Here is a 15,401-nt window from a genome sequence, read left to right on the forward strand (position 1 = left end):
GAGCTTGGCTAGGTGGAGACTTTCTCAGAACAATATGAAAGTTGGAAGCTCTTCATATCTAGTCCTCCTTCCTTCTTTCTCTCCTGTCAGAAGTTTCTGACCTTCGTCATGATCCGATGGTTCTTCTCATATATTCTTCTTCGTTCACCTCTTATTTTTCACAGGTATCTCTTTCATCAACTCTTTTGTGCATGTCAACTCCATGCTGACATCTGCTTCACAGAAGACTCAAATTACTGTAATATATCTAAGCTATCAGGTACTCAAGTGACTGGTGTGTCCGTTAATTACTCTGCACGCTTCCTTCCTGGCCAGTTCCCCCATTCAATCCTCAGGAGGTCTGCTCCCTTTTTCCTTTTGTTTGGAGCTAAATTTAGGCCTAGTCTGAGATACTGACATGTAGTAGATAAGTAAAAACTTCCTTCTGTACCTTAATTTCTTCCTATCTAAAACAGGGTATCAAGTGACTGTATGGAATAAAAATGTATCATACAATTGAAATTGGACAAGAGCAGATTGTAAGTATTCTTATCACAAAAAAGCTTAACATACATGTTGATGCAAATGCTAATTAGTTTGATTGTTGGTAATTAGCTTGATTTCACAATTTATATATATAGCAAAACATCATGTTGCATGACTGGTGTGTTAGTTACTTTTCTCTCATTGTTGAGACAAAATACCTAGCACCCAAAGTTAAAAGGGAAGGGGTTTATTTGGCTTACAGTTCATAGAGGTTTCAGTCCATAATTGGCTGGCTCTGAGGCTGGGATGGCAAAGAAGCATCACAGAGGAGAAACAACTGGCGGTGCAGAAGGTAGCAAAGGTAGGAGGGAGTTTAACGTCATCTCCCTGCCTCTTTTATCTTACTCTGACTACTTAGGGAGGGCAGCACTCACACCCTTAATCCTAGTGTCCTTGAGCCTAGCACTGCATCATGAATCAGTTCCAGCTTCACACACTCTAGATCCAGCCTATGACCACAGGAAGCTTCGGCTGGACATCTAGACCCAAACCATAACAACTGGATTCCCCAGAAAACCTCTGAGTAATAAAGAGAGAGGGTGAGGCAGCACCATTGGAGGCAGCTTCACTGGGGCTCCATTGAATGTTCCCTGTGAGAAGAGGTTGTAGAGTGTGGTAAGGGACAATCAAGCAATATTTAAAGACTGTGTTAATGATCCCTACTTGTATTCTAAGAATAAGGAAAGTCGTTGGGAGGTTTGGACAGAAGAGACCTCCTGCTGTGGACAGATGTGGGAAAAGTTAATCTTTGTACTGTGAAGAAGAATTAGAAGGTATGGACTGGGAGGAGGAGATTAGCTAGCAAACTACTCCAGTCCAGGTGACCAAGGGATTTGAAAGAGGAGAAGTTCAGGAGAAGCCTTCATACAAATCAAATACTGGGAGTAATGTGGCGGAGGAGGGGAAGTAGAAAGGGAAGGCCTTACCTTTCACTCAGCCCAATCATAACTCTGCTGCATATATGTGTTTCTGAGAATTCATCCAGATCCAATGTTCCTTCCAAATTCATTATGTGTTCTTACTGAAAATGAGCACATAGACCCATAAAACCAATTCTAATTAGTCTTTTTATTCTTTGCTAATAAAAATTGAAACTTTTATTTGATATAGTAAAGCTCAATAATCTTTTAAAATTTTTCCTCTTTAAGAATCCATTTTTACATATTCTAAGTAAAATAATTACGGAGTCATGAAAAATGTATTTCTAATTTCACAATTACTTTATTAAAAATCACCTACTTAGAAGGTTGAAAGTCTGATATTTGTCTAGGAAATGAATTACTTTATTTAATTTGCAGTGAAATTTTCTTTATGGCTTGTGGAGAAATGGAATTGGGCTGAGAGAATGCAGGGTATAATATTAATCATGACCTCTCTGACACAAATCTAGCCATATTGATTGGGGTGAATAGAATTTGAGGTCCCTCTCCCAAATGCTGGCCACTGAATCTACATAGCACAGTCTGCTGATCCATTAAGCTGTTATTTGGTTCTTAGGAGATGTCCTTGCTTTAATTATTGTGACAATGCTGGTATGAGCATGGATATACAAATACCTCTTTGGGATCCTACTGTTAATTATTTTAGGTATAGATCCAGAAGCAGCATTCTGTTTTCCTTTTTTAGGAATGGCCCTATTACTTCCTATAGCAGCTGCATCATTTTACGTTTCAACCGACAGTGCACAGGGTTCTAATTTCTCCACATCATTGCCAACACTTACTAATTTCCATGTTTCCTCAACAAAATGTTTACTTTGTTATGTATCCCAGGGTATTTCATTTTAATTTTCCTTTAGATCTGTAATAGTTCACCAAATGGAAGTACATGCTTGGAAGCTAGACACAATAAGTGATGTCTATCTCTAGCACCAGATCAAAAAAAAGTACAGCATTATTATACTGCATGATTTAGCTGAATATAATCACTATATATCACAAACATATCAATAATTTTTTTAAAAGATCATAGAATGAAATGTAAGTTTTTGTTTGTTTGTTTTTCTGGAGACAGGGTCTCCCTGTGTAGTTCAGGTTGGTCTTGAACTCATTGTGTACCCCAGCCCAGCCTCAAACTCATGGTGATTCTCCTGCCTCAGCCTTCCAAGTGATGGGATTACAGGCATGCACCACCACACCTGGCCAATGCAGCCTTTAAATCTATTTTACAAAACCAGTAGAACTACAATAACGTCCTATAGAAAAAAAATACCAATTTTATGTATAAACCACTATTTAATAGTATATTACTTGTATCAAAATACAACATAGGAAAATTAAATGCTAAAATTGTACAATTCCTACACCAACAAAGTGGTGCTTTTCCACATATACTACTAAGAGTCACAGAATAGCTTACATCGCCATGGGTCCCCCAACCATCACCTTCCACTGGTCCTGACAGTGGCCTTGGATGACTGTGACATTGGCCGTGGCCCTGGCCATCCAACTTGTTCAGCTTGGCCTCAGCTCTGGCTCAGAGTAAACATAAGGTCTGACTGAGCTGTGGCTTTTCCCTGGGCACTGGTGGTGACTTTCTAATTCTACTCATATGCAAAGTTACACTTTAGTCCTAGTCTTCCAAACCTGGCTCCTGAAAGGAGCAAAATTTAAAGCTGAAGTGGGGAGAAACCATCAATCTTATAAATCTCCTAAATGTTACTTCAACCAGAGAGTGGAGACTTACAGCAGAGTAAACAAGGGCACAACGACAGCAGTCTCCACTTCTTCACATCCCCATATGTAGTCAGAGACAGCAGGGATCTGAGCACATGTCCCTGAGAATTGAGAATGGGAGGTAGGGTTCCTTGTTGCCCACTCTGGTTTCCATTGGTTGTGTTTGAATTCCAGGCTGAAGGGTGGAGAAGTAGCTTCTACTGTGGTGTGAGCTCAAATTGACTGGAATTAAAAGCAATTTATCACACAAGCTTTCCCCTGGAAGTTACAAGCATTAAACCAACTCTAGTTTTTCAGCAGATTCCACCTGAGTAATTATTGTGAAGATGGGGAGAGAGGTTGGTCATGCTTCCTATTCTGCCATCTTTCTGCTGCGTGCTTGTTTACAGCTGTCTCCCCGCTGCTCCTGAGGTGCATGCGGAAATGCAGCTCACCTTGTACTTTTCGAAAAAACTTGAATGAGGTATTTCTAGGTTTTACTGATCCTATAGGTAAAAGGGTTTTTTGATGCACTGTGTATATTTATAACCCAGGGAAATAGATGTCACACTGCTACACAGGTAGGTGTTTAGGGTTGGAGAGTGTCTCAAGCAGAGAACCGTAGCCTCCAGTGGTGTGGAGGATAAGTGCTCTGTTCATTGATGTGTTCATTGATGCTCTAATAAGAAAGCACAGCACTTGGTAAAAACATTCATTGAACTGTACACTTATGAATTGTTCAATTTCCTATATGCATACTTTTTCAACAAAATCATTTGCTTTAGAGCATATTAAGCAGCAACAAAATGCCATGTCTCATTTATTTTTTAAAGAAGTTGTAAATAAAGGCCGTTAGGAAACAAGTAAATGGGCAGAATACAAAAGAATTAAAACTTCATACTATCCTCTTTTTGAGATACTGGTAACACTTAGGTAAAAATTAACTGTTGGAAGAGCGAGATATGTCAGTGGAAACCAGAGCTCTACATGGTAGGGGGTATTTGGGGCAGTAAATGTTTAATGTTTAATTAATGTACGATTCAGTTTGAAATGTGGCTTGATCACCACAGAGCTTTGTTTCTTTATTAAACATTATTCTGAGACATTAAGGTATTTAGTAAGCTAACCACAGATACCAGTGGCCAATGTCCTTCGATTGTCCTTCAATGCTGAGTACACAGAGGGAGCGGGAACAGGAAGGACCAGGAAAGTTGCCAGACCACGAGCCCAGAGGGGCGCTCTGCTTGTCCTCAAAGTCACCCTGCCCCTCCAATGCCCAAGGCTCTGGGTACAAATGCAGAGTCAGGCAGCAGGCAGCTGCCTCACCGGCCTCTGGGCATGGAGACCATTGTGATATAGGGAGTAGATGTAACTCCCAAACCTACCAGACGTCCGATGTGCTGAGTTTGTGTTCCCCCAAATCAGAATGAATTCTGAGGAACAACAGAAGTTAAGAGTAGGAAATTTTATTGAGAGAGAGACAGCTCCTGAGAGAGTAGAGGGGACCCACAAAGTGGGTTGCCACAAACCCTAAACACCTTTTAAACCTTAAATATATTTAATACAAATTCAAAAAGTGTCTATTAATCCCTACATTTTTCTTTATCAATCATTTTAGATTTTTCCTTTCAATTACTGGGCAAGGAAGATACTTAAGTATGGGAGATTTATGGCTCCAGTGTGAGTGAAATAAAGTTGTTTGGTTTTTTTTTTTGGTGGGAAGCAAAAATTAATACTGACCTTCTCCCAAGACAGATGTGTGTTTACAAGGAAGAGGTTGCCAATCATTGATTAGAAAGAAGGCAAGCAGATGGATAGACATGGGACACCAGGGTAACTTTAAGCTGTCAACTAAAGGAGAATTCTTTCTGACCATTGTGGATGCAGTCTTGCTGCACTGAAGAGATATAAAGTTCTTCCAGAGTTTGGAGAATAGTCCCTGTGCAGAGAGAGTCTTCTTCTGTCTCATCCAAAAGACTGACTCAGTGTTGGAAGAGTGCAGTTTTACAAACTGTGCTTGTGCAGGAGTATAAATTAAACCATGATTTTGGTTTGAAGCACTCTCTGGCAAATCCTAGTAAAGTTGAATGTTTGTACACTGTATGGTAGAGCAACCCTAAGTCCACTCTAAAAAATCCTACTTTATTGTACAGTCTTACACATGTGCAAGACCATGGCTGCCATACATATATATGGCAAAATTTTGTTAGTACTATAAAAATACCTGGAGGACAAAAATCTAAATTTCTAAATTTCTATCATGTAAGAATGAAGAGCCATCTTCCTTTTCTGTCATGGAAATTAATTCCAACATGTTCAGTGGATGTCTGAAACCATGGATACCACCGAACACTCTATAGTATATTTGTCAATATAAACATACCTACAACAAAGGTTAATTTATAACTTACATACAGGAAGAGGCTAGAAACAATATCAAAATTAAAAAATCATAAATCATAATAATAAGCTGTAATATGATTTCTAATGTCACTAATGTTTTGGACCATTAGTAAATAAATAAATGTTGCTTGCACGTAAGTACTTTGATACCATGATAGTTAATCTGATAATAATTAAGATGACAATTAAGTGACTCATAGGTAGACAGTGTATACAACATAAGCACTCTGGAAAATGGGATAATTCACATCCTGTGTAGGACAGAGTGGGATAGCACAATATTTCAACAAGCCATGCAAAACTCTGTGCAATTTAAAAGTTACAAATTGTTTATATCTGGAGATTTTCTTTAATATTTTCAGACTGCCATTGACCTTGAGTAAGTGAAAGCAGTGAAACTGATGCTGGAGAACTACTGAATAAATAAAATGTTATATTTAGACCATAAAATACTACTAAGCAATGAAGAGGAATGTATTAGAATCTTCCAAGTGAATAAGAAAAAGGAAAAATGATGACAATTATGAATCATATAAAACTGCTATGTATTTTTAGGATCTTACACATAAGTACTAAGTATGGAATGGACATGAAGATAATGGGAAATTCAGTATTATGATAATCTCTAAAAATTTTGTAATTAGCTAAAAATAATTCATACACTTATCCAGATGTTCATTTCTTCATGTACTCAATAAATACAGTTTCTTTGTTGCACTATGCCCTCGCCTTAGGGCTAAGAAAACAATAATGGCTGAATATGACATAGTGCTCATTTTCAGAAGAGTCATTGCCTAATCGGATGACACACTGGGAAGTTAGACTCTAATGTAAGCATTTAATTTTCAAGACAACTGTCTTACATGAAGATGTAGCTTGAAGCAAAAATATACACAAAGTCTGACTCCAAAAACATCACTATGAATGGTGGAAATCACAGGTGTGAGGCAAACAGCTCTGTAAGCTCAGGATAGAGTTCCCCTCATCAGACACTTCCTTTTTCTTTCTAAGATGCAGTGAAGTCCATTGACTGGATAAATGCTCCTTCATGCTTGGTCACTTTGAGCACTTCTTACCATGCCCCAAAGTTCTGCACAAGGCTGGATTTGTCCTGTGCAGTGTGTACTCTTTAACATGTCATCTCTTCCCATGAACTGAGATCAGCAGTAGGCATCATATGGGTTAGTCACTTTTCATTGGAAATCACATTTTCCAGAAAGTCCTTCATGCAAGAATTTCTGCAATAGAAGGTGGAAGATCTTATTCCTCAAGAGAAGGCAGAGGATATACTAGAGAAGAGATCCATTTTCTCTCTTGACATTTCTGTGATATTAAATGGAAAATATTAAGGGACAGGCTAAGCTAGATCACATAGGAATTTATTCTTTAGCTCTGAGATTCCCAACATTCAGCTTCTGAAAGGGAAAAATATCTTAAAGCAAAATTGCATATCTTTAAGAATTTACTGCTGTAGAGCTTCATCCAGTGACATCTCCGATCTCTTAAATTGTATTTTCACCATTAATTTTACTTAATTATTGCTTGGGTGACTTTGAAATTGATAAGTATGATGTATTTACTCCTTTATTTCTGTTTTAAAACTACCTCTATTGAAATTCAGAGGGCTCTGTGTCTTGTATTGCAGAAATTAGTTTAAAGAATGAAAACTCAGTTATCAACTGAATTTACAGTTTTAAGCCTGTTCCTATTGTTGCTATTCTGGTTTCATTTCTGTAGTGTGGGAAGCCATTTGGTCTTGAGCCCAATTTCCACTCTTCATGTTCAACTTCCTCATAAATACAACAGAGAAGGTGCTGCTTAATCCACTTTCCAAATAAAGAAACTACCAGAAAGAAGTCAAGTTGCCCAGAGTATAATGGTATAATAATGAAATGACCCCTCCTGAGAAGGTAATTTCCTACCTGTTTTCTTCTCTGCTACCTAAAGGTGAAATGTAGAAGATTTAGCAAACACACACACACATACACACACACACACACACACACACACACACACACTTCTGAGATTCCATAGAAGAAAGTAAGCTATAAACTAATCATAATACCTATTTTATTCTGAAAATGGGGAAAGACTAGGTAGGTAAGAAATTTATACATCATGTTGCATAATTGCAAAGCCTCTTAATGCACTTATACCAGTTTTACTTCAAACAAAGAATCCAAGAAACTTTGGAAACCATGCACTTTTAGGTGTCCTCACAGTGCATCCAGAGGTCATTGTATGTGATGGGTTTTGTAAATAAGGAAAGAATCCCTAGTCAGATAACTCTAAGATAAACTTGAAGAAATAAAGTTAAACAGGTTTCTACTCTGTCACACTTCAAGACCTTTAATATCTTAATGTGGAAGCTAAATTACTAAGAAGGAACATATGCAACATTTTTCATACTTTTAAATGTGGAAGTGTATTTTCTCCATTCATCTTGAAAAGCCTCTTTGCTCTATCACTATTATTCCATCAGAGGGGGAAGCCATGTTATAGAGAATATTATAATTAACCAAAAAGCCCAGAGTAGTAAAAGAAATTAAGCGAGAAAGATGAGACGAGATCATTTTGCTCAAAAAGGTGTAATACCACAAGGTGCTACTTTAAAGCCCATGTAATGCCTGTGAAACAAATGAAATGTATTCTTTAAAACCAGATAGGGAATACCAACATCCTTACCTATGAGACATTTGGAATGCCACCAAATGTTTAACAGCATTAACGTTTCTATAGAAATGCTCTGATACTAATAAATTGTAGTGTGCCCATAGATGGCCACATAGAAGCTGAAGGAGGTCGGTGTTTTCTGAATGATTTAGACTCACTTTTGAGGAAACTGAGGCCCAGGTTGAATTCTGGAATATATCACTGAGCACTCTCCATTCCCACAGTGCAGTGCTCCGACCTCATAGAAGTACGCATAGCTAGGACGGTATTGTGGGGATGACTGAGAGGGGAGCCTATGGCACATTCATTTAAACATCCATTCAGGGTTGTATGACAGAAGACATTTAGAAAGTAAGACAAATTGTCCTCTCTGGGTAGACCATTCTCCTTTTCAGGTAGAACAAAATAAAAGCATAGTTTTTCTCTCTGAGAAGAACAAAAGGTGTGAATATTTAATTGTTTCCTGCCGAATTCATTATGTAAAAATACCTACTTTATTCAGAAATGTGCAGTGTCTTCCAGAAGAATAGTCTTTTTTTTTTTTTTTTTGTCTGTAAATATCATCTGTGCTGCAGAGCATAAATAAGAACAATGAATGCAAGAAACGTTACGGTCTTTTAGACCAAAAAAGAGAAAAACCTTTCAATTACCCTGAAATACATGATGAAATACAGCCCATTTGTTTTTGTTTTTGTTGTTGTTTTGTCTCTGGGCAGACTCAGTGTTGTTCTAAATGTTCTGTCCTCTCACCGCTCACTTCAGAAACAGGCATTTATTTTTTTCTCTGTAGGCCTGAGTGCTGAAGGTCTAGTGACTCTGGATTCCTACCTCTTTGGAGTCCAAAAGTTCCACCTAGCAATAGGGCTTCCAACACCAGAATATTGAGCTCCAAATTCTTCTCTCTATATGGCTTTTCTTGGGCCTTGGGGTTTCTGACTTGTTTGCATATTCAATAAAGTTCACCCACTGACTTTTGAGTCCAGACCTAGACGCTGTAGCCTTAGGGCTGCATCAACAGCTGAGCCATGAAGAGGTGTGAGCTTGCCTCCAGAGCCCCTTTTTGCCTGACTAGTGCTTCTTTTCCTGCTGTACTGGCCCTCAGATTTTAGCCCATCCTGTCTATAAAACGGTGTTGGACCCACAGTGTTCCACCTAGTTTAATTGTCATCCTCTTTGATCAGTTGCCTTTCCATCTGTTTCATGTGATCCTCTGGAAACCTCTGGAATTTGAGCCTTTTCAGACCTGTGATGTATGCTAGACAACTCCAGGCAATTTCAGGTTTGTTTGATTTTCTTCATGTCATTCCTGTTACTCCTCTCCAGCCCTATTTTATTATTAAGTTTGGATGGAGTATCCCATCTTGAGCTTTTTAGTTGTTTCAGCTGATTTGAAACATCAAGACAGAAAATAGGTCCCAAATGTCGAAGATAACATTTTCACTGAGGTTAGTTTAGTAGATCTTGGCAACACCAGTATGACCAAGAACAAATTCTACCAAGGCATATCATATAGATGAGTTTTTTAATCTTCTGAGGAGTGGAAGGAACATTTGACAAACCTCCGGGGTAAGATCAGTGTCAGAAATATATGAGTTCCTGGCCCACATTTTCACAGCATTTTTGCTAATATTAGTGTTTTCATTGTCATTCATGAGTACAGTGTAATAATTCATCAGACTCATCTCCATTTGGGTTGTATCTGAATTTTTCACTCTTGGTTAGTGCACATTGGTCCTTGAATGTCATAGCATACTATGGGTTCATGGCATACCAGAATCACAACCAGAAAGGAAAACAGAACAAAACAAAACAAAAGGATGTGACTTCACAGTTTAGAATGTGCAGTATATATTATCAGAGGTGCACTTTTTCTTCAACATTGACTAGGTCAACATAAACTGCCTCTGACTTGGACCTCTCTTAAAAATCCAAAGGACAGCCAAATATCATGGTTCCACTGTCTGGGCCAGGAAGTGAATACTCTTCAGATCTTCTCATACACCTAACTGTCTGATTGCCCACACCTGCCGCATGGATGTGCAGGGGCCACCTCCATGGAAGGACCATAGAAGAAGTGCTCTTGTTATCCAATACAAGAAGCAAACTTCCATCTCTAAGAATTGCAATAGACACCCGTTAAAGTGGATCCTCTGGCAACATCTCAGCCTCAACAAGAGAATCATGACTTGCTGGAGAATCACAAAGAAGAAAAGTCTCAGGTGACAGGTCTATGCAATGAGGAACTGGAGCTTTTCTCTAGCTGGATATCACACTTAGACTCAGTCCATGGCAAAATTTGAGATCTAGCCTGACAGAACTTGTTGCAATAAGTGTCTCTCTCCAGTCTCTTGTAAATCTAAATTTTGGGGATTCGAAATTTCAGTCTTTTAATTTAATCAGCATTTTTATGTAACATGAAAACTGATAAAATGATGGGGAAAAGGGTGAATAATGGAATCTAGTGCTTCAGTTCACCTCATGCTTCTATGCCCAACTTTAAAAGTTATGTGCCTAGCATGTAAATAGTAGTTAATCCTCTTTCTCACTCCAAGTTATTCAAACATATGTTGCACAAGAGCACATTAGGACTTGGAATGGGCCCTAGTTATATAATTTCTTCTATGCAACACTCTCAGAATCACCAAAAGGAAGACTCGAGCTGTGTTCCCCAGACTTTAGTGTTTGTACTTCCCCGAATCTTTATTGTTTTGTCCAAGGACAGGAGTAGAGAAAGGAGGCAGCCTGGTGGAGAAACTGAATGGATGCTGTTGAATGAGAGAGGGAGGAAAAGTTTGTTCAGGCCTTAGCAACACATAGCAGGATTGGGCCAATATCAAGAAGATATATGACTGATGCCATAGCTCTTGACTTTTTGAGCAGAGGCTACTTCTAGCCCAGCTGTCCCAGAAGCAAATGTCCTGAAAATCCACTCAAAATCATAATAATAGATGGCCAATCTTGGTTATTTTTCCTGTTGCTGAGACAAAACACCTGACCCCCAATACTAAAGGAGGAAAAGTTTATTTTGGCTCACAGTGTGTAAAGGTTTCAGTTCATAATTGGCTGGCTCCACACCAGGGTGGCATTGCAAAGAAGAAATAGTTCATGGTGGGCAGAAGGTAGCAAACCAAGCCTCTTTCTGTCCCTTATATTGTATCCAGGCTACTGGGATCAGAATGGTACCAAACCAATCAGTGTATTGATTTAATAATCACCCACCCTTAATCATAGCACCCTTAATCCTAGCATTGCATCATGAATCAGTCACACACTCTAGACCCAGCCACCTCTGAAAAAGCCCCACCTATGACTTCATGAGGCTTTATGGGACATCTAGACATGAGCCAAAACATGATCCTTGCCTTGTTTTTATGCCATGATCATGTCTTTAAGGAGGATGAGACAGAAGAGTGGGATTATCCAATACATTGAATTCTGATGCATAGGACATGATGACTTTAATCTAGACATTTAGATGTACTTCTTATCTCTTTTTACAAATGTAAATGACTGCATATGTATATGGATGTCTCCACTATTTATGATACATTAGATACTTATCACCTGCCTGTCTCTTAACTAAATTCCTCATACTATTATCTGATTTCATTGTCATGATAACTCTGTGATGAGGGAACTTAGTATTAGCTAAGGCTCATCGGCAAATGGGTCTATTACAAAAGGAATAGGGTTGCTTTCTGAAGATCAAGGGGCCAACTTGTATTATCCAAGATTAGCTCCATCCCAATCCATCCGGCTTTAAGAGAACTAGCTGGAAAATTAACTACTATGCTCTGAAACCACATTGTCATTGGAACTGATACCCACAGGATCCCTTGATGTAAAAACTCTAAACCATTTCATGTGGGGTCAACCCCTGGTTCCATGGAACTTACAGCCACTGGGACAGAAAGTCAGAGTTGTGTAACAAGCCAAGTGCTGATTGCTTGCTTTTGTACTCCCTTATTGGCTATGTGACCTAGCATAGTTTCACAATTCATAGGAGCCTCAAATCTACCCTTTATAAAAGGAGAATAATAAAGTTTATCCTAACTCACCGAAAATTACTTAAGTTAACACAAATTTATTGCCTGGACACCACAAGCTTTAAATAAATGGTCATTAACTCTTAGAATTATAACAATAATCAGAATCATAATGATATCAGTCTTATTGTTACTATCAAAACATGCAGAGGTTCCTGGCTTATGTTAGACCCAGGAGTGTTTGTGGAAAGAGGCTGCATTTTTCAGTTTTTATTTTATACCCTTTAAATACATACAAAAACTGATGATTGTATTAATATTTTTACCTGATTCAATTTTCCTTGTTTTCCCCTGCATTTTATATCACACAAACCAACTGTTATTCTAGCATGTGATGATTACAGATTTCTGTGGCACCCAACATGTAGATGTTGCTCAAATCTCGCATCTTTACAACTTCTGAATGATGTAGGGAAAGCAGGCATTACATCAACTTTGTCAGTGAGGCTCACTAAACAGTAAAGTATCAGAAAAGGAGCCAGTCTTGAGGTCATCTCATTCCTCGTCAGAGATTCTGTCACTAGATTGTCACTAATATTGCAGTCTGTGTCTGTGGATATTCCTACTTCCCCAAAATGCAGGGATCTGATGAAAGAAGTAACATTGTCTACACATGTGTTCACCTGTCATACCACAGTCTTGAAGAAAGCCATGCTGCAGGGTATCAAGCACCAACAATTATCAGTATCCACAAAATGCTAGGAAAAAGGGGTGACACTGAAATGCAATATCCAGCTGCAGCTAGGAAAGAAACTAACTTATACATATAAATTAAAAAATTTTAAAAATTAGACCCTTCAACATAAAAGACAATCAAAAATGTTCAACTGAAATAAATTGACACTTATCAGAAGGAAAAAATGCAAAAGATCCATAAATACATGAAAAACTGTTCAATATCATTGGCAACTAGAGAAATGTAAATTAAAGTAACACTGAGATTTTGTCTTGCACAAGAAAGAATGGCTATCATCAAAAATGAAATTGTGTTATGTACATGTGTCTACTCCACATAAGGATTATAAACATGATATACTACAAAAATGTACTTTAAAAAAAGAATTAAATAACAATAAATGCTTGTGAAACTGTGGTGAAAAAGTACCCTCTTACATTGTTGGTAAAAATGTAAACCATTATGGAAATCACTATGGAGATTCTTCTAAACACTAAGAAGAGAAATTCCATTTGACCCAGCTATTCCCTTACTTACAGTGAAACATGCATGCAACGTTTATAGCAGCACAATTCATAATAGCTCAATTAGAGGCTATATGTCAATCAACAGATAAATGGATAGAGAAAATGTATTTATAGACAATGGAGTACTACTCTGCTATAAAGTAGGATAAATTTTAATCATTTGTGGGAAAGTGAATGCATCTTGAAAACCTAGTATTAAGTGAAATAAATCAGACAATATAAGCTTAAACACTGTGTAGTTTCCCTTATATGAGAAATGGAAAGTACATATAAAGAGCAACATAAAAGATAGGTGAAAGGAAACAGGGAGATAGATCTTTTACAAATGGGAAGGGCACCAGGAGAAGGCAGGAACAGGGAGGGAGGGGAGGACAAAGATATATCGAGTACATGTGCCAAATATCCACAGTGAAGGTGGTCATTATGCAGCACAAAAGTGTCCTAATGCAAAAGTGGAAAACATCTGTAATGTTCTGCTTCTAAAAAAAAAATTTAAATTGTTTTAAAGTCAGAAACAGTAAAACGACTCTAAAGCTCTTTGGAGCTGGGAGGTTGATTTATATCCTGTTAATCATCAGCCAGATGTTTGTGTCAGGTGCTTTATCCTCCCTGCAACCATGAATTTCCCTAAGCCATAGTGAAGGGTGAGGGAGATAAACTTCCAAATAAACACTTTTAAGAGGGTCTCAAGATGCTGCTGCAATAAGAACACTAACATTGAAGATGTTATTGTTCAAAATTGTTACTCTTAGAAATTCATATGTGCCCCAGTGCCATCCCACCGCTCCTAGGGCCGAGGAGGTGAGCCAATCCCGGGGTCCAGGAAGAGGCTCCACCGACACCATTCCACCACTCCTAGGGCAGAGGAGGTAAGCTGCACGGGTGCCAGCAGCAAACCCCCTCCCCCGGAAATGAGAAGACACATAAACAAGCCTCAAAAACAGATTTCCAGATCACCTACAGTAAGCCCAAAGGGAAAGGAGATGGAACAATCTGATACTCAACCACCTGGACTCCCTGAAATGGCAAAAAAAGAGGATCTGGAACAAAAGAAATCAGAAATAATTTCTCAGATAACAGCAAAGATTGTGCCCATAGTGCAAGACATGATTAATAAATCTAGAGAGGACACAGATAAAAAAAATAGAGGAGCTGGGGAACATGATGGAATCCCAACATAGGAAATAAATGGAATTCATAAAACAGATACAAACAGATTTCCAGGAGATTAAAAACTTCATTGAAAGTCTACACAGCAGAATGAACCAATGTGAGGACAGAATTTCAGATATAAAAGATAAGACTGCAATTAGTGACCAGGAAAAGAAACATTGCTTTAAAATTGTAAGGGACCACGAGAAAGCAATCCAGCAGCCGCTAGATGATGCAAAGAAGAATAACATAAGTCTGATTGGAGTCCATAAAGAAAGAGGAGAGAGTGCAGATGACACACAAAAAAACTGTTCACAGAAGTGATGGCAGAAAAGTTTCCAAGCAGGGGAAAAGAGTTTGACATACAGATAAGTGAGGCATATAGGACTCCAGCTAGCCTTGATCAAAAACAATGTACACATGGGCATATAATAGTTAGGATTCCAGAAACCCAACAGAAGAACAAAATTCTACAAGCAGTGAGAGAAGAGAAACAAATCACATACAAAGGAAAGCCCATCAGAATCACAGCAGACTTCTCAATGCAAACCCTCAAGGCAAGAAGAGCTTGGAGTGATGTATTTCAAGCCCTAAAGGAAAACAACCTCCAACCCAGATTAATGTACCCTGCAAAACTATCTTTCAAAATTGATGGAGAAATAAGATACTTTCATGATAAAGAGCACCTATTGGTATTCACCTTCATGAATACCAAACCAGCACTCCAAAAAATTTTAGACAATAT

The 15,401-nt window shown here is 38.3% G+C and overlaps 1 long non-coding RNA gene across 1 annotated transcript in view; it reads right to left on the reverse strand.

The window, feature by feature from the left end:
- Positions 1–15,401, reverse strand: part of LOC110346032 (uncharacterized) — a 115,445-nt gene that overhangs the window by 25,107 nt on the left and 74,937 nt on the right. Inside the window, exon 2 of the long non-coding RNA XR_002389806.2 lies at positions 1,452–1,546. This is a non-coding gene — a long non-coding RNA (uncharacterized LOC110346032). The remainder of the gene's footprint in view (positions 1–1,451; positions 1,547–15,401) is intronic.

The sequence above is a fragment of the Heterocephalus glaber genome, unplaced genomic scaffold (genome assembly GCF_053883595.1).
Source record: "Heterocephalus glaber isolate CG9 unplaced genomic scaffold, H.glaber_assembly_v1.0 deba00001498, whole genome shotgun sequence".
Lineage (NCBI taxonomy): Eukaryota > Metazoa > Chordata > Mammalia > Rodentia > Bathyergidae > Heterocephalus > Heterocephalus glaber.